The sequence below is a fragment of the Zingiber officinale genome, chromosome 1A (assembly GCF_018446385.1).
Source record: "Zingiber officinale cultivar Zhangliang chromosome 1A, Zo_v1.1, whole genome shotgun sequence".
Classification (NCBI taxonomy): domain Eukaryota; kingdom Viridiplantae; phylum Streptophyta; class Magnoliopsida; order Zingiberales; family Zingiberaceae; genus Zingiber; species Zingiber officinale.
Genome location: NC_055987.1, coordinates 71,493,338 through 71,512,291, shown reverse-complemented (window position 1 = coordinate 71,512,291; position 18,954 = coordinate 71,493,338).

Here is an 18,954-nt window from a genome sequence, read left to right as displayed (position 1 = left end):
ACAATATAGTTGAGTGGTACTACTCTTGGAGCTAGATATTAATTAAGTGAGTTGTCAGTAACTTACTTAATTAGTGGACATTCGTAATCTTAAACACAGGGAGACTAACACACTCATGATAAGAAGGAGCTCATAATGTAATTTGGGATTGGTGCGGTAGTGCGGTAATAACTCTCTAGTAGAATGAGTTATTATCGATGAACTTGAGTTTTGTGTTTGGGGCGAACACGGGATACTCAAGCTCATCGGAAGGCCAAAACCAATTTCTCCTCTAGGTCCCTGTCGTAGCCTCATTATAGCCTCAAGTCCATCCAAATGTAAGACTCTTCTTGGTGTCCAAGAAGGGGGCCGGACCATTGCTTGGTGACCAAGCAATGGCCGGCCACATCCTCTTGAAGGGGCCGACCCTATAGCTTGGTGACCAAGCTTGTAAGGGCCGGCCATAATAATTCAAAAAGGGAGGGTTGTTTTGAATTTTTAAAATCTTCTCTTTGTAGAAAACTATAAGTTTTAAAAGAGAGATTTTAATTAATAAAACTTTCCTTATTTGAATTAGGCCACATGTTTAAATAGAGAGTTTAAAAGATTTTAAAACTTTCCTTTTTTAACCATCCTTATGGTTTAAGAAAAAAAGGAAAAGAAGTTTGAAAATTTAAATTTTTTATCACCATGTTAAAAAAGGAAATTTTATAAGAGAGTTTTTTAAATTTTAAAACATGGTTTTAATTTTTAGAAACTTTCCTTTTTTAACTCATACTTTATGAAAGAGAGCTTGTAAATTTTATAAGAGGATTTCTTCTTGTAAAATTTTTTAAAAATTATTTTTCCTTTCCTTTTAATTGTGGCCGGCCACCTTGCTTGGTGCCCAAGCAAGGGCCGACCAATAGGATTAAACTAAATTCAATCCTAAACCAAATAGGATTGATCTCAACCATTGATTGATGATTGATTCAATCAAGAGGATAGAAAAGGAAAAATAAAAAGGGAAAAGGAAAAACTCTTGGATGATTTTATTTTTTATAAAAGGTTTTTACTTATTTGCCTTGGGCAAGTAATATAAAAGAAGGGGTGAGGGGGCTTCATGAGACACAACTCTTATTCTTTTGCTTGGGTGATCTCTTGGTGTGGCCGACCCTCTCCCTTCTTCCTCTCCCTTTGCTCTCTTCTCCTTGGTGGTGGTGGTGGCCGGATTTTAGAAGATGGAGGAAGCTTTTGGGTGGTGTTCATCTTGGAGGATCATCGCCCACACGACGTCCAAGGCGAGGAATACGGCAGAAGATCTCGAGGTCATTAGCATACAAAGAGAAGGTATAATTAGTAATTGTTTTCCGCATCATGCTAGTTTTACTCTTTGTAAGAATTCTAAATACAAGAGGCAATTAGATCTAGTTTATTGAATTTATTTTTCGATTTTGTGTTTTCTTCTTTTTCAAATTTGTGATTCGATTGTTCTTTTTGGTTAACCTAGAGTTATTTAAGGAAATAAATATTAGCTTTCCTTAAAAGGCTTTGCCTAGGCGGTGGTGGTTGCTCCCATATCCAAGAAGGTCATGTGCCTCGCCATGCAGTCCTGGAAGCCAATTTTGGAAATTAATATTTATGGAATTAATAACCTAGGTAGATTTGAATCAATAGTATTAAGTTCCGCTTGCGATTCAAATCTTAACCATTAAGAACAGATAAGTTAAATTTGGAATCAATGATGTTAAGTTCCGTCTGCGATTCCTAATTTAACTTCTAAAGAACATAATAGGTTATTTATGGAAAGGTTCGACACTTGTACAAAAAATTTTTGTACAGTGGAACCGGTACGTTTTCCTAGGTTTAACCAACAACCCGCTCCACCACTTTCATCAAATCCTCAGCTGCCCTTTTCTCCTTCACCACCACCTTGTGGGTCCTGCTGTCCATCTTTACATCCTCCACCCTTGAAAAGAAAACTATTTTGTATTATGTAGGATAGAAAAGCGCTAGAGGGGTGAATAGTGCTCGTGACTTTCACGCTCATTTTTAAATAATTGATCAAAGATATGCAATGGAATAATAAAACTCAAATGCAAACACCAAGATTTTACTTGGTTCGAAGCCTATGACGACTCCTACTCCAAGGCCTGCACGTAAGAGTGCTTTCTGTTCGACTGTATACTAAAAGCCTAGCTTTTGTAAACATTTATTTTGAAATAAAAGAATCACATTGGTCAATATCTACATTTATTTGTTAAATGTAATTATTCAATTAATTTATGTAGTAAACAACATGGTATGTGGTGTCACACATAGAAGATCATGTTGATGGTTCTTTATAAATTATAAACAGTTGCGCACGACTAAGATGGAAAGGAACAAACCATCGGAATAGTCGTAGTGTAATTAAGTATTAGTTTATCTTGATTAATAAATTACACTAATACACTCTAAGTGTATTGAGTAGGACCATTTAGGTAAGTTCTTTTTGTACTGACTTAATAAAAGAACTAAACCTTAGTTATTATGGAAGTGTGTGCTCTTAATCCTAATATAATAGCAAGCACATATATTTAATATTTATTTCTTTGATTTATCAAAGGGTGAGGTTTAGCTCGATAAATCAATATGGCCGATAAGTTGGGAAATGATATTACTTATACTGTGTGTTGTTGATTATAGAAGAAATCTGTGTCCTAGTTATCTAGGTTGAGAATGCCCCCAAGAGGAGCTCATAAGGATTGCCATGTTAAACCCTGCAGGTGGACTTAGTCCAACATGATAATGAAGTTGAGTAGTACTACTCTTGGAGTTAGATATTAATTAAGTGAGTTGTCAGTAACTTACTTAATTAGTGGACATTCGTAATCTTAAACACAGGGAGACTAACACACTCATGATAAGAAGGAGCCCATAATGTAATTTGGGATTGGTGCGGTAGTGCAATAATAACTCTTTAGTGGAATGAGTTATTATCGATGAACTTGAGTTGTGTGTTCGGGGCGAGCACGGGATACTCAAGCTCATCGGAAGGCCAAAACCAATTTCTCCTCTAGGTCCCTGTCGTAGCCTCATTATAGCCTCAAGTCCATCCAAATGTAAGGCTCTTCTTGGTGTCCAAGAAGTGGGCCGGTCCAATGCTTGATGACCAAGCAAGGGCCGACCACATCCTCTTCTATTGGGGCCGGCCCTTTGCTTGGTGACCAAGCATGAAGGTGCCGGCCACAATAATTTAAAAATGGAGGGTTGTTTTGAATTTTTAAAATCTTCTCTTTGTAGAAAACTATAAATTTTAAAAGAGAGATTTTAATTTTTAAAACTTTCCTTATTTGAATTAGGTCACATGTTTTAATAGAGAGTTTTAAAAGTTTTAAAACTTTCCTATTTTAACCATCCTCATGGTTTAAGAAAAAAAAGGAAGATAAGTTTTAAAATTAAAATTTTCTATCATCATGTTAAAAAAGGAAATTTTATAAGAGAAGTTTTAAATTTTGAAACATGGTTTTAATTTTTAGAACTTTCCTTTTTTAACTCCTACTTTAGGAAAGAGAGCTTGAAAATTTTATAAGAGGATTTCTTCTTGTAAAATTTTAAAAAAATATATATTTCCTTATTCTTGATGTGGTGGCCGACCACCTTGCTTGGAGCCCAAGCAAGGGGCTGGCCAATTATAAAAATAAATCATCATCTAATTAATTTGGTGATTGATTCAATCAAGAGGAAAGAAAAGGAAAAATTAAAAGGGAAAAGGAAAAGCTAGAAGAAGATTTTAATTTTTGTAAAAATTCTTCCCTTATTTGTCTTAGGCAACTAATATAAAAGAAGGGGTGAGGAGGCTTCATGAGATACAATTCTTATTCTCTTGCTTGGAGAACCTCAAGTGGTCGTCCCTCTCTCTCTCCCTTCTCTTTTCCCTTCTGCTCTCTTCTCCTTGGTGGTGGTGGTGGACGAATTTTAGAAGAAGAGGAAGAAGCTTTTTGGGTGGTGTTCATCTTGGAGGATCGTCGCCCACATGACATCTAAGGCGAGGCGAGGAATACAGCAGAAGATCTTGAGGTCATTAGCTTTCAAAGAAAAGGTATAACTAGTAGTTTTCTTCTGCATCATACTAGTTATTTTCTTTGTAAGAATTCTAAATACAAGAGACAATTAGATCTAGTTTATCGAATTTATTTTTTGAGTTTGTGTTTTCTTCTTTTTCGAATTTGTGATTCGATTGTTCTTTTTGGTTAACCTAGAGTTATTTAAGGAAATTAAATATTAGCATTCCTTAAAAGGCTTTGACAAGGCGATGGTGTTTGCTCCCATATCCAAGAAGGCCATGTGCCTCATCATGCAATCCTGGAAGTCAATTTTGGAAATTAATATTTAATGAAATTAATAACATAGGTGGATTTGAATCAATAGTGTTAAGTTCCGCTTGCGATTCAAATCTAAAGCATTAAGAACAGATAAGTTAAATTTGTAATCAATGATGTTAAGTTTCGTCTGTGATTCCTAATTTAACTTCTAAAGAACACAATAGGTTATTTAAGGAAAGGTTCAACATTTGTACAAAATTTTTGTATAGTGGAACTGGTACGTTTTCCTAGGACTAACCAACACTTTCGATGGGCAATCACTATAGCTTTGTAAAATTACAACTTGAAGTACAATATTAATGCAATAATTAAAATTATATCGACAAATAAGAAAGGAGAATTTAAGGCTTTTGGCTGTCGGAGTCGAGTTACGACTTTGTCGGATCATCGTTTGAGCAACACATGGAAGAAGGATTGCATGTTACTATTGTTTTTTATCTCTACTCGAACCAGGCTTAAATAAGCCATTGAGGGTGCCTCCAACCTCCATAGGAGGCACCTCCAGCCAAGGTTTATCCTTTTCTGTGGTGCTGATAAGCTCCATTGCCTACACTACTTATCCACTCGAAGATGCCTCCAAGCTCCATGGAGGGCGCCCTCCATCCAGCGTTCAAGGCGCCTTCCATCTCCTTGGAAGGTGCATTCGCTCCTTGCTGTGAGACTTTCATCCAAGGCACCCGAGGCGCCGCTAAGCTTCATGGAGGGTGCCTCAAGTACTATTCATCTGAGGATTCCCTTGGGCAACTTCATTCCTGCAATGCATATTAGTCCACAAAGAAAGTATACCCTGTAAAACCAAGTTAAAATACAAATAATATAAGCATTTGACAATCATCAGACAGTCCGGTTCTAACTTCAAGTTTCTCAGAAACCCTAGGTCGAACCGACACCTATTGTTCCCTCTTCAGGGAATGCATCCTCGCCTACTCCTCTGAGGAGAAGTTACCTGCTGCCAACTTGATTCTCCAAACCAACTGGACTTTTACTCAACGTTCGATGCTAGGATTTCAACTTAGAATCCCCGACTCTAGGATTTTGCTCGAAGCACTCGACCTGCCAAGACTTTCCGCCTAGGGTTACCACCCCCTAGGACTTAGGGTTACCGCTAATAACTAGCATTTTTGTGCATTATTTTTGATCTTATTCTTGGAATTTTTACCTTTTCACATGCTTAATTTTGTGTTTATATTATGTTTTATGAGTAGGATTCATTTTAAACTTAATTGTAAATTTCCTACAAACTGTGGAATTTAATGTCATTATTTATATGGTTTTGTAAGAAATTCAAAGAGCCATGGATTAGGGTTGAGCCAGATCAATTTTGGCTTGATTTGGAGGTCAAACGGAGGAGATCAAGCTAAATTAATATGAACCGTTGATCCAAATTTAGAGAGATCTTGTTCCTTCATTCAGATCTAAGCCATCCAGCCTTCCATCCAGATTTGAAGTTATGTGAACCGTTAGATCTAAAGAGCAAATCAATCTCAATTTAATCTCAAGATGAATGGCTCAAATCTAGATCCCCTTCATCACTTTAATCAAATGGTCAGGATCAACTCATCAGCAAATTGGACGACTCAGATTAAAGGAGGAGAAAGAAAACCTTTCCTTTTACTTCTTTCACGTGAATGAACAGAGGAAAACTTCTCTTCTTCATGATTTTCTTCTCGGGAAGCTAGGGCTCGCACCTCCCGCACCGTCCTCTTCTTCCTTCTTCTTTTCCCCACCGACCGACATCTCTTCCCATACCTTTATTGCCGCCGGCCGACCAGCCCAGTGCACTCCTCAGCATCTTTCTGATTCCATGTGGCAATGACAAAAGCATAAGTGGCAAAGGTAGCAAACAACAATAGCGAGATCCGACCAACTCCATCTCGCTGGAGGGGTGCTCCGTCAAGATCCTTCACCTTCCGACATTCTTCCTTCAATTCTTCCTACTGGGGTTCAGGCGGTAGAGTAGTGGGGGTGAGCAGTCTGCAATCCATCACCTTCTAGTCAACTTCCATCCTAGGGGGTTCTTCGGTGGAAGATTCGTATCATCCTCACTGTTGTCGAAGTTTGCAGCAATTCGGCAACGAGGTCTTGTCCACCGATTTTGGGGGTTCCGAAGCCGGGCCCTTGTATGACGGCGAGGGTAGTCATTGGTATTAGAGGTTGATGTGTGAATTATGGTTGGATTAGTTTAGTTTTATTCATGTTAATATTTGTTAATTGTGTCAAATTGCTTGTGTTGAAGTTTCTTATTGAATGCTTGTATTGAATATGGTTTTCCATGTTTTAATTGCACTTATTATGCTTAATTAGCTTCATGCCTACAATGTATTCGATGAATTGCTTCAACCAATAGTTAGGTTTATTTTGATGCATTTTAGTTTGGTTAATTCTTGTTTTGTCTTGTTTGTTCAATTTCGTTAAGTTCTAGTTTTGATTGAATACAATTATGATAGATTAGTTTAGGTTTTGTTTCATGCTTTAGGGTTTGTTAAATGCTTACTTTACTTCATGTTGCCATTTATTTTCTGCAATTGTAGTTAGGTTAGACTTAGCTTTATTACTTACCTTGTCTTTCATTTATTAGATTAGATTTCATTTAATGTTTTGCTATTTCCTTCCTTAGTTTTATTGTGTTGATTGTTAATCCATAGTGTAGTATGATAATACGCTGTGGATTAATTATTTGTACTTAGTTAGATTTCATTCTAGTATTAGATTATATTTCTACTTGCTTTGTTTTTCATTTGTTAGGTTTAGAATTAAAATCCAAAACCCCCATTTCCATATTGAAAACCCCAAAAATAGGAATAACATACGATCCTAAGTTTATCACTTACCTTTACATTCATTGACGGGCGACTCGAGTTATTTCTATGCTACATTAGCGTAGGAGGGGTTTGGTACTTCATTGTTTGATGCCCAATTCACGATAAAATTGGGTCATAATCAAATTGGCATCGTTGTCGAGGAGAAGTAGCGGTTTTTGGTAATCTTAGGATTGTTTTTTCTATTTTCTCTCTTTACTTGTTTCTATTTTTTGTGGTTGCAAAAATTCAAAAACATTGTTAGGGTTTAATTATTTCATCTCTTGTATGCATATGTGCTATCTTGTATATTTTCGTGTGTCTTTTGATGATATTTGCATGAGTGTTTCAGGTAAGACCAAGAATTCTCTTGTGTGTTATCAGTAGTTCTAAAGTTTCAGTGTGATCAAGATCTCAGATTTGATGAGCAACATAGAGAAGAACACTGAAAAGACTCTCAATGAGCTATGGGTATCAGATTTGTCAATTGATTCATTCTGCATTCATTATTCTGATTTAGAGACAGACTTCGAGTTATGGACTATTGCACATTTACTACCGAAGTTTCATGGACTATCTGATAAGGATCCCAATAGACATCTGCATGATCTGGAGATGGTTTGTTCTTCATGGAACCCACTTGGCATATCAGAAGAAGATGTTAGACTTAGAGGATTTCCATTTTCAGTAGCAGATTCAGCAAAAGATTGGTTGTATTGTCTCCCACCCAACTCTATGACCAACTTGATCGAGATTAAGAAAGTATTTCTGGCGAGGTTCTTTCCTACTTCTAGGATTATAGCTATTCGAAGGAGTATTTGAGGAATCCAACAATTCACAGGAGAACCATTTCAAGAATATTGGGAGAGATTTAAAAGACTTGTTGCTAGTTACTCTCAGCACCAGATAAGCGATCAACTATTGATTATGTACTTCTATGAGGGTTTGTATCGCATGGACAGGAGTATGGTTGATCTAGCTAGTGGAGGGGTTCTAGTTAACAAGACATTCTACTCGCGCACATGATGTACCTCCACGATTAGATTAGATCTAAATCGCGTATATGATACACATCGTCGATTAGATTAGATCTCAATCACGTCAACTCGAAATGCCTACCATGCCGTGATACCCATCACTACCTCGATCACATGTTGTTGTTGAATCTGCCAAAGCAGAGCAATGCATATTATCTTGGTAGGGTGCGGAGGGACAATCTTGGTCCCGCCTATCAACGCATGGGTGAGTACAATTCAATTAGATTGAGTAACTAGTTAACTCAATTAGATCGAGTTTAACTATAGGCATTTTCAAATGGTTGGTAGATAGTTCAAAATCACATTTATATTAATTCTTGGGCGATTTAGCCAAAGCTAACTCAAGTTTTAATATATATGCGGATCTTGATCTTATAAAAAAGAGTTGCATAGAGATGCAATTGGTAATTAGTTACCTACCGATCATACTAAGTCTTGAGCAATTTAGCCAAAGCTAACTCAAGGCATAGTATGATGTGGATCTTGTTCCACTTGAATTATAGAATTCAGTGGGAGCATCATTTAATTAAAGGCCTAATTAGATGATTAATTGGAATATGATATTTTTCTACATTTTTCTGTTGTAGATTACCATGTCGTCAAACACGAACTCCTTCTCCCTGCGTTCTGTCCTCGATAAGGACAAGCTAGGCTTGGTCGGTCACCTCAAGGTGGGTAGAAAGGTGGGTATATTTCTCTATATACAAGAAGCTACGATAGGGACCGAGAGGAGAAATTGATTTTGGTCTCCCGATGAAATTAAGCTTCTCGTGTTCGCCCCGAACACCCAACTTAATTTCATCAATAATAATTCATACCACTAAAGAATTATTATCGAACTACCGCATCAATCCTAAATTACATTTTGGGATCCTTCTTATTATGAGTGTGTTAGTCTCCCTGTGTTTAATATTTCGAATGCCCACTAATTAAATGAGTTACTGACAACTCTCCTTAATTAATATCTTAGTCCAAGAGTAGTATCACTCAACCTTATTGACATGTCGGACTAAGTCCACCTGCAGGGTTTTACATGACAATCCTTATGAGCTCCTCTTGGGGACATTATCAACCTAGATTACTAGGACACAGTTTCCTTCTATAATCAACAATACACACTATAAGTAATATTATTTCCCAACTTATCAGGTCTTTTGATTTATCAAGCTAAATCTCACCCTTTGATAAGTTAAAGAAATGAATACTAAATATATGTGCTTGTTATTATATTAGGATTAAGAGCACACACTTCCATAATAACTAAGGTCTTGTCCTTTTATTAAGTCAGCACAAAAAGAACTTACCTTAAATGATCCTGCTCAATACACTCAGAGTGTAGTAGTGTAATTTTATAGTTAAGATAAACTAATACCAAATTATACTACGACTATTCCAATGGTTTGTTCCTATCCATCTTAGTTGTGAGCTACTGTTTATAATTTATAAAGAACCGATAACATGATCTTCTATGTGTGACACCACACACCATGTTATCTACAATATAAATTAATTTAACAACTACACTTAACATATAAATGTAGACATTTTTGACCAATGTGATTCTTTATTTCAAAATAAACGTTTACAAAAGCTAGGCTTTTAGTATACACTCTAACAATCTCCCACTTATACTAAAAGACTAAGCTGTCATATCTGCTGGCATACATCTGATTCTCATCTCTTCAACATGTCCATCAAAAGCTCTTGCCTTAAGGACCTTTGTGAAAGGATCTCTCAGGTTATCATCTGATGTAATCTAGGCGGCAACAACTTCTCCTCGTTATACGATGTCTCGTAATGGGTGGTACTTGCGCTCTATTGTGTTTACTTGCCTTATGGGCTCATGGTTCCTTCAAGTTTGCTACTGTACCAAATAATTTTGGGCAAACCAGGAATCACATCTAAGTCCATCATGAAGTTATTAAGCCATTCAGCTTCTATGGCTAGCTCAGAGGTTGTCATATACTTAGCTTCCATAGTGGAGTCCGAAAAAGCACCTATGCTTAACATTCCTCCATTGTTATGGCTTCACCTCCTAAAGTAAATACAAAACCCTGAGGTTGACTTACTATTTTCCCTATAAGATTGGAAGTCCAAATCTGTGTAACCCACAGTGAGCAAATCATCTACTTTGTAAGCTAGCATATAATCTTTAGTTCCTCTCAGGTACTTCAATATATGCATTACAGAAGTCCAATGTCCTTGTCCAGGGTTGCTTTGATATCTGCTAATCATGCCTATGACAAAATAGATATCTGGTCTCATATACAACATTGCATACATTAGGCATCCGATAGTCGAAGCATAAGGAACTGCCTTCATGTCCTCTATCTCCTTTGATGTCTTCGGAGACATCTCTTTAGATAAAGCTACTCCATATCTAAAAGGTAGAAAACCTTTCTTGGAGTCTTGCATGCTAGAGCGGACTAGGATTATATCGATATATGAAGCTTGGGATAAACACAACATTCTTTTCTTAAGATCCCTTATTACTTTGATCCCTATAATATGTGCGCATTCTCTCAAGTCCTTCATATCGAATTGGTTGGACAACCATACCCTTACTTCCGACAACACTTTGATATTATTTCCAACTATCAAAAATGTCATCTACGTATAGTACAAGAAATACCACCACGTTTCCATCACAGTTCTTGTATACACAAGACTCCTCCGGTCACTGAATAAATTCATAGGTCTGGATTACTTTATTAAACCGGATGTTCCAAGACCTTGAAGCTTTACTTCGTTCATAGACCGATGATGCTCTTTACCCTTTGTAATGAACCCCTCTGGTTGCTTCATATAGATGCTTTCTTTAAGACTTCCTTTAAGGAAAGCTGTCTTGACATTCACTTGCCAAATCTCATAATCCATATGAGCAACAATAGATAAAAGAATCTGAATAGACTTAAGCATGACTACCGGTAAAAGGTTTCCCTTTTTCAACAAGCCTTGCTTTGAAAGTTTCCATCTTCCCGTCTGTCCTTCTTTTTCTATTGTGGACCTAATGGCTTTTACACCATTTGGTTATTCTATAAGCTCCCAGACTTTATCAGAATACATATATTCTAATTCTGTATTCATTGCTCTTTGCCAAGATGTTGCATCTTTATCTTGGAGCGCTTCATCATATGTCCAGGGATCAGGTTCATGTTCACCAGGGATCAAGTCCAAGACTCTCCCAAAACATATATCTTTCAGGTTGCCTAACAACCCTCCCACTACGACGAGGCACTTTCTGTAATTGTGTATCATTTGTGATACGTGTTGCAGTTTCTTGTGATATTTCATCTTGTACAGTTGGTACTAGATTAGACGTATCCTTTATTATTTCCTTAAGAACAAATTTACCTATGGGCGTGTGGTTCATTTCATAGTCCTCTTCTAAAAATCGGGCATTGGTGCTAACAATGACCTTCTATTTTTTTTTAAGACTATAAACCTCCTTTCGTTTTTCTAGGATAACCCACAAACAAGTGAACTCCTGTTCTTAATTTCAACTTATCTGTGTCTCCCTTCAGCATATGTGCTGGTCTACCCCAAAACTGAATATACCTTAGATTAGGCTTACACCCATTCTACAATTCTATGGGAGTAGAGGGTTCTGACTTAGAAGGTACTTTGTTCACTACCGTTTCCAGAGTATATCCTCAAAAATGATTTTGGTAATTCTGAATAACTCATCATTAATCTAACTATTTTCATAAGAGTCATATTCTTTCATTCTACTACACCATTCTGTTGGGGTGTACCAGGTGTAGTTAATTGAGATTGAATCCCAACTTCTGATAGTGACTTCTGAACTTTCCTAAGAGGTGCTCGCCACTACGATCTTACCATAGTGTCTTGGTACTTTTACCTTGACGTTTCTCAACATCAGCTTTGTACTATTTGAACTTATCAAAGCACTTAGACTTGTGGCGTATCAAGTAAATGTACTCGTATCTCGAATAGTCATCTATAAAAGAGACGGAATATTTGAAACCACCTCTTGCCTGGATAGTCAAAGGTCCATACAAATCAAAATGAACCAATTCCAACATATCTTCAGCTCTTTACCCCTTAGACATAAAATGCTTCTTGGTCATTTTTCCTTCCAAGTAAGATTCGCAGGTTGGAAAGTTTTCCACCACCAATGAACCCAAAAGTTCATCGACTATTATCCTTTGAATCCTACTCAAGTTAATATGACCTAGCCATAGATGTCAAAGATACGATTGGTTCATTTTCGAAGGATGCTTTCTCTTATTAGAGTTAGAAGATATGTTATTAATTTTCATTTGTTGCATCGTGGAATTTATTGGATTGTTATCTAATGTACCAGAACAGATAACTTCCTACTTTTTCTTAATAATAACTTTGTTATCAAAAGAAATAGAATATCAAGTTCTTTGAATAGTTTAGAAACTGAAATCTAGTTCTTTCTAAACATGGTACGTTAAGACAATTTCTTAAAATCCATGTTTTATTCCTATCGAAGGATAAACATCTCCCACTGCAATAGCTGATACTTTTACAGCAGTGCCCATGTAGACGGTGATTTCCCCTTCATATAGTTGTCGGGTTTCCTGGAACCCCTGCAATGAATTACAGACATGATCAGTGGCTCTCGTATTTACACACCAAGTACCGGTAGATAATACCACTAAACATGTTTCAACAACTAATGAATAAAATACACCTTTATTGTTCTCAGTTCTGAGAGGACAGTCCACTTTAGTGTCCAAGTTTTGTTTTCAATCATTATAATTGGGACTACTAAGTCTATTCTATAGTATAACAACTAGGGAATTAACAAACATTTAAAATCCTAAGAATCACAAAAATATTTGGTTAAGACCAACACCTCAAAATCCTTGTGATTTATGCATTAATTTTATTATCTTGTCAACCTAACTTTATGATAAATAAAATTAATAGTTGGTCTGTCTTTGATCAAATATTTGATCAAACTTTGAATTTAAAATATTATTTATTCCTCAAACAATATTATTAAAATTCATCAACACCTCAAACACCGTGAATATTGTATGCCATGATAGTGTGGATGTATATAAATTCAAACATTTGTAAGAGGAGGGTTTTACCCATTAATTATCTTGTCAACCTCTCTTTATGACAAATAAAATTTCCTCAAACACCATGAATTTTGTATGCCACGATAGTGTGGACGTATACAAATCCAAACATTTGTAAGAGGGGTTTTCCCATTAATTTTATTCTCTTATCAATCTGACAAATAAAATTACCTCATACACCGTGATTTTGTATGCCACGATAGTGTGGACGTATACAAAATCCAACATTCGTAAGAGGGGGTTTTAATTTTATTATCTTGTCAACCTATCTTTATGACAAATTAATAGTTGGTTTTCCTTCAGTCACACAAATAATAGCAGTGACTCCGATGGGGAGGATACTATTAAATGTGCCTAAGTGTACCATTACTTGATACTTAGTCCATTAAATAAGATTGTGCCCCTTCCGATTAGGAAGATCACATGCTCCTAATTAATTTCCTATAACCATCCATAAAGGAAGTTTGATCTAGTGATCTGCAAACAAAGTCATCCGATGGGGAGGGAGGCACTTAGAGCCAACACGCAAGTTTGTCGCATCACTTACAAACCAGTAATGAAGACCGTGGAATTTATCTACTAATCCCTCTCCCACTTAGTTATTTAAGGTGAGGAATTTTAACTATGCAAGAACACATCATATGCACACACACATCACAGTAAATAAAGTAATAAATATGGAAATTAATTTTCCAACTATTATGGCTTCTTCCATCACTGTCCTCCGTGTGTAGCCAGCCCTAGGGTTCATGTCATCGGGTCCATCGAACTTCCTTTTCTGCTATGCCTCTGGTCGTCCAATAGCACCACGCCTTACAAGGATACGATCCGTGATAGAAAAAAATAAAATTTTACATACATCGATCCTATATTCCACAAGGGAATGTACGTCAAGTCTAGATCGAACATAAATGTATAATCCTAGGGTTAATACAGCTCCTGCTGTATTAGTTAAATACAATCATACACACACAATAAAATGCCCTTGACATGTCCAAGGGTCCAATCACACACAATAACCATAAGCCATAATAGTTGGAGCCTGGAACCATAAAGTTAGCATATCCTACTATTATCCTGCCTAAATTATGTATGACATGTGCATAATTAAATTGAAAACCAAACACACAGAGGCAAACCCAAACTCTGATACCAATTGTTGGTTGGTCTAGGAATATCGTACTGGTTCCCCTGTACAAAAATTTTGTACAAGTCCTGAACCTTTCCTAACAACCTATTGTGCTCTTTAGAAATTAAATTCATAATCGCAAACGGAACTTAACATTATTGATTCCAAATTTAACTTATATGTTCTTAGAGGTTTAGACTTGGATCGCAAATGATACTTAACATTATAGATCCAAATCCATCTATGTTACAAATTCAATTACATATTTATTTTGGAAATCGACTCCCAGGTCAAACATGGTGAGGCACTTGGTCTTCTTAGGTATGAAAACATCCACCACTGCCTCGACAAAGCCCATAACAAAATTCAATATTTAATTTCCTTATATAACTCTAGGTTTAACCAAAAAGAACAATCGAATCACAAGATCGAAAAATAAAAGAAACAAATCCGAATATCTAGAATCTCTAGCCTCTTGTGTTTGGTATTTCAAATCTATACAAAGAAAACTAGTATGATGCAGAAAATAATTACTAATTATACTTTTCTTTGTAAGCAATAACCTCTTTATCAATAGCCTCTTGTGTTCTAGGTTTATGTTTGTTACTTTTATAATTATATTTAACTTGATGAAAATATGATTTTTGATGGATCCTAAAATTTTTCAATTTTGATTTTGTTGGTCTAAGTTTGTGTTTTGATTTTTGATTTGGTTTGTAATACCTCGATTCTGAGATTCTGGTTAAGGATGGCTTAAAAGATTAGATGGTACTATCCATATCACCAAGGTGCACCTTCCTTTTCGGAAGCCCAAACATAAGAACTCCAAAGTTAAGCGTGCTTGGCTTGGAGAAATCTGAGGATGGGTGACCTCTTGCAAAGTTTTCTAGGGTGCGTGGGAGTGAGGACAAAAGCACGCTGAAAGGACCTCCAATGTTGTGTGGAGCTAGTCGTCAAGCCGATGGGCAATTCTGGTGGCGTTCCTAGTTCGGTCGGGTGGGGCCCGCCTGGGCCGGGGCGTTACAGTGGCGTTCCTGGTTTGTTCAGGTGGGGCATGCTCGGGCTGGGGCGTTACAGATGGTATCAGAGCTAGGTTGTGACCGTGAATGCGCCTGTGGTAGGAGCATCCAGGGCACCACCTAGCAAGGGAGATTCTGGGATTTGTTTGTGGTGTGATTCGTGGTTACACAACGAGGACATTGTGTCTTTAAGTGGGGGTGATTGTAATACCCCGATTCTGAGATTCTGGTTAAGTATGACTTAAAAGATTAGATGCTACTATCCATATCACCAAGGTGCACATTCCTTTTCGGAAGCTCAAACTTAAGAACTCCAAAGTTAAGCATGTTTGGCTTGGAGAAATCTGAGGATGGGTGACCTCCTGGGAAGTTTTTCAGGGTGCATGGGAGTGAGGACAAAAGCACGCTGAAAGGATCTCCGGTGGTGTGTGGAGCTAGTCATCAACCCGATGAAAAATTCTGGTGGCGTTCTCGGTTCGATCAGGTGGGGCCCGCCTGGGTTGGGGCGTTACATGGTTTATCAGATTTTTATATAGTATATTTTATCTTTAGGTATATAATATTGGTTAATTCCTACTTGCGTGGTTAAGCACACTTTCGGAACCCAAGCTTTATTTTGTTGTTTCTGTTGGGTTATTAGTGATTTAAACGTTTTATTTAAACTTGACTTGTAGTCCAGTCCGATTTTATTGTAGACTGCTTTTTGACTATTTAGAATAAGATCTAAATTTTTAGATCTTGTTGTAAATTTTTCTAAAATACTTCTTAATTTATTATTTTATGTTTTTAGTGTTAGATTTTCCTCCTCAAGTGTTAGGTCTTGAGTTGGATTAGTATTTGTGATTTGTTCCTTGAGGTTTTGGTTTTCCTCAAGGAGTAATTTATTTTCATTGTTTTTTCTGTTAATTTTTTATTTAAACAAGCAATAATTTTAAAAAATTTCTTATTTAAATTAAAATATACCTCTTCAGGATCTTCAGAAATGAGTATGGACTCGAAGCTCGATTTGAATTTTATCCTGTTTTCCGATTCATCCTCCGATTCTACATCGCGGGCCATCAATGTGAGGTGACTCTGGTGCTTCTGATCTTCGGCCTCCGATTCTTCTGAGGATGAGTCGTCCCAGGTCGCTTTAAGAGCCTTGTTCTTGGATATTTTCGACTTATCGCTCTTCAAACTCGGACAGTCGTTCTTGTAGTTGCCTTTTTTTATTTCACCCAAAGCAAGTCACGTTCCTTGGTTCAGTTGTGGAGTTGATCTTCTGCAGGCCCTTTTTGTTGAAGCTCTTCTTCCTCCTGGTGAACATCTTCCTTACCAGGTTCACCAGGTACTCTTTGTCTTCAGAATCCTGATCGGACTCAACTTTAGGTTCAGGCTTGGTCTTTGTCCTTTCCTTGGAGGAACCTAGAAATAAAGCAATACCTTTCTCGATTCCGGTGTTAGTCTGCTCGTGTAGTTCAAGTTCGCAGAATAATTCATCTAGTTTTAATTTAGATATTTTTTTTGAAATTTTGTAGGCATCCACGATAGATGCCCACAATAAATTTCATGGAAAAGCATTTAATGTGTACCTGATTAAATCAAGATTTTCCATTTGGTGGCCAATCGCGTCGAGTCCATTGAGGATGTCCTTGATCCTTGCATGAAGCTAACTCGTTGTTTCTCCTTCCTACATTTTGATATTAAATAATTTATTTAGCAGAAGGTCACACTTTATTGTTGGAACCCCAAGGTTGTTTTGGTGTGATCAACAAGTTAAGTTAGGTACTGTGTGTTACTAACCTTGTGTCTAAGTGTGCAGGAATTTAAGAGCATAGGTAGTCAAGTGGAAGACGCAGCTAGCGAGAAGGACGGCATGCGGTGCGTCCGAGGGACGAGGCGCTGCGGAAGAGTACCCCGATGGACGAGAAGGAAGCGTGCGCTGGTTCCGAGGGACGAGAAGCTGGAGCGGAAGATTGCTCGGGGAGCAAGAGACGCAGCTAGCGAGAAGGTCAGCATGGGATGCGACCGGGGAACGAAGACTGCGGATGAGTACGCTGGTGGACGAGAAGGAAGCATGCGGCGATTCCGAGGGACGAGAAGCCGGAGTGGAAGCCTGTTCGAGAAGATCGGGAGTTGGGTTCGGGTGAGCCCTTTTCCGGATGATAGAGATCACCCAGGCGAGCGGATTTGGAGTAGAAGACCCGGACCGAGGCGACCTAAACCGGGGTAGAGGACCCGGACGAAAAAAGTCAACCAGAGTTGACTTCTGGCTCCGGGGCACCCTGAACAGCCCGGGGCGCCCGGAGCAGTCCGGGGCACCCGGAATGTATCGGGGCACCCGGAATGTACCGGGGCGCCCGGACTTGAATATTGACCAAATCGAGTCAAAACTCTATCTGAACATTGGGGTTAAAGTTTTACCACCCGGGGGCGCCCGGAACCCTTCGGGGCGCCCCGACCAAGGCTATAAATATAGCCTTGGTCCAGAAGCTTTTTAACGAAGTCAGAAATTCACATTCAACTCTTGTGTGATGTAATTTAGAGTTAAGCTTCTGTTTTCTGCGCTTCAACATTGTAAGAGGCTTCTCCGCATGAAGGAGTATTTAGTGCTTCAACTTCCTTGGATTAACATGTTGGATCGAGATCGCGCTAGAGGGGGGGTGAATAGTGCTCATGGCTAAATCGTTCGTTTATCGGAATCGTAAAACTATCAGAGTAATTAAAACCTCGTTCAGAAATTAATACAGCGGAAATGAAATAGAGAAACACACACAGAAGAACACGGAGGATTTACTTCGTTCAGAGCCTAAGGCGACTCCTACTCGAAGGCCCGCGATCCTTGATCGCTTCCGGTGGGCAACAACTATAAGCTCGATAAGAATTACAAATTACAATGAAAGTATTAAAATAACTTTGTACCGACAACTTAAGAAAGAAGAAAATAGAGCTCCGGGTCGTCGAAATGTTGCAGCAGCACTTCGGAATGATTGTGTTAGCAACACGTTGAAGAAAGAAAGCCTGGAACTTGATTGTTTGAAGTGCTGGTCGAAACCCCCTTATAAAGGGTGTTCAAGGCGCCTTGAAGGCTGTTCAAGGCGCCTCCATGCTGCCAAGTCCTCCGCATGGATGAAACTTGAACTGGTCGAACTTCATCTGTTTAAGGCGCCTTATACCCTGCTCAAGGCGCCTTCCAAGGCGCCTTATACCCCCTTCAAGGCGCCTCCATTGAAGCTTCACAGCCAGGTCAGCTTTTGCACCCGAGGCGCCTCAGACACTGTTCATCCGAGGCTTTAGGTTGCTCCTTTGCACCTGCAAGATACGTTAGTCCCAAACACTATCCTGCAACACAAAGTTAGCACAATAAATATGATAAATGAAGTATAGACAGTCTCCGGACTGTCCGAGTCTGACTTCGGGTTTCCAACCGGAAACCCTAGGTCGACCTGACGCCTACTGTTCCCTCTATGGGGAACGCGTCCTCACCTACTACCTTCAGGAGAGATTACCTGATGCCAGTTCGATCCTCCAGATCGACTGGACTTTTGCTCGGCACTCGAGACTCCCGGACTTTCTGCTGGACTTC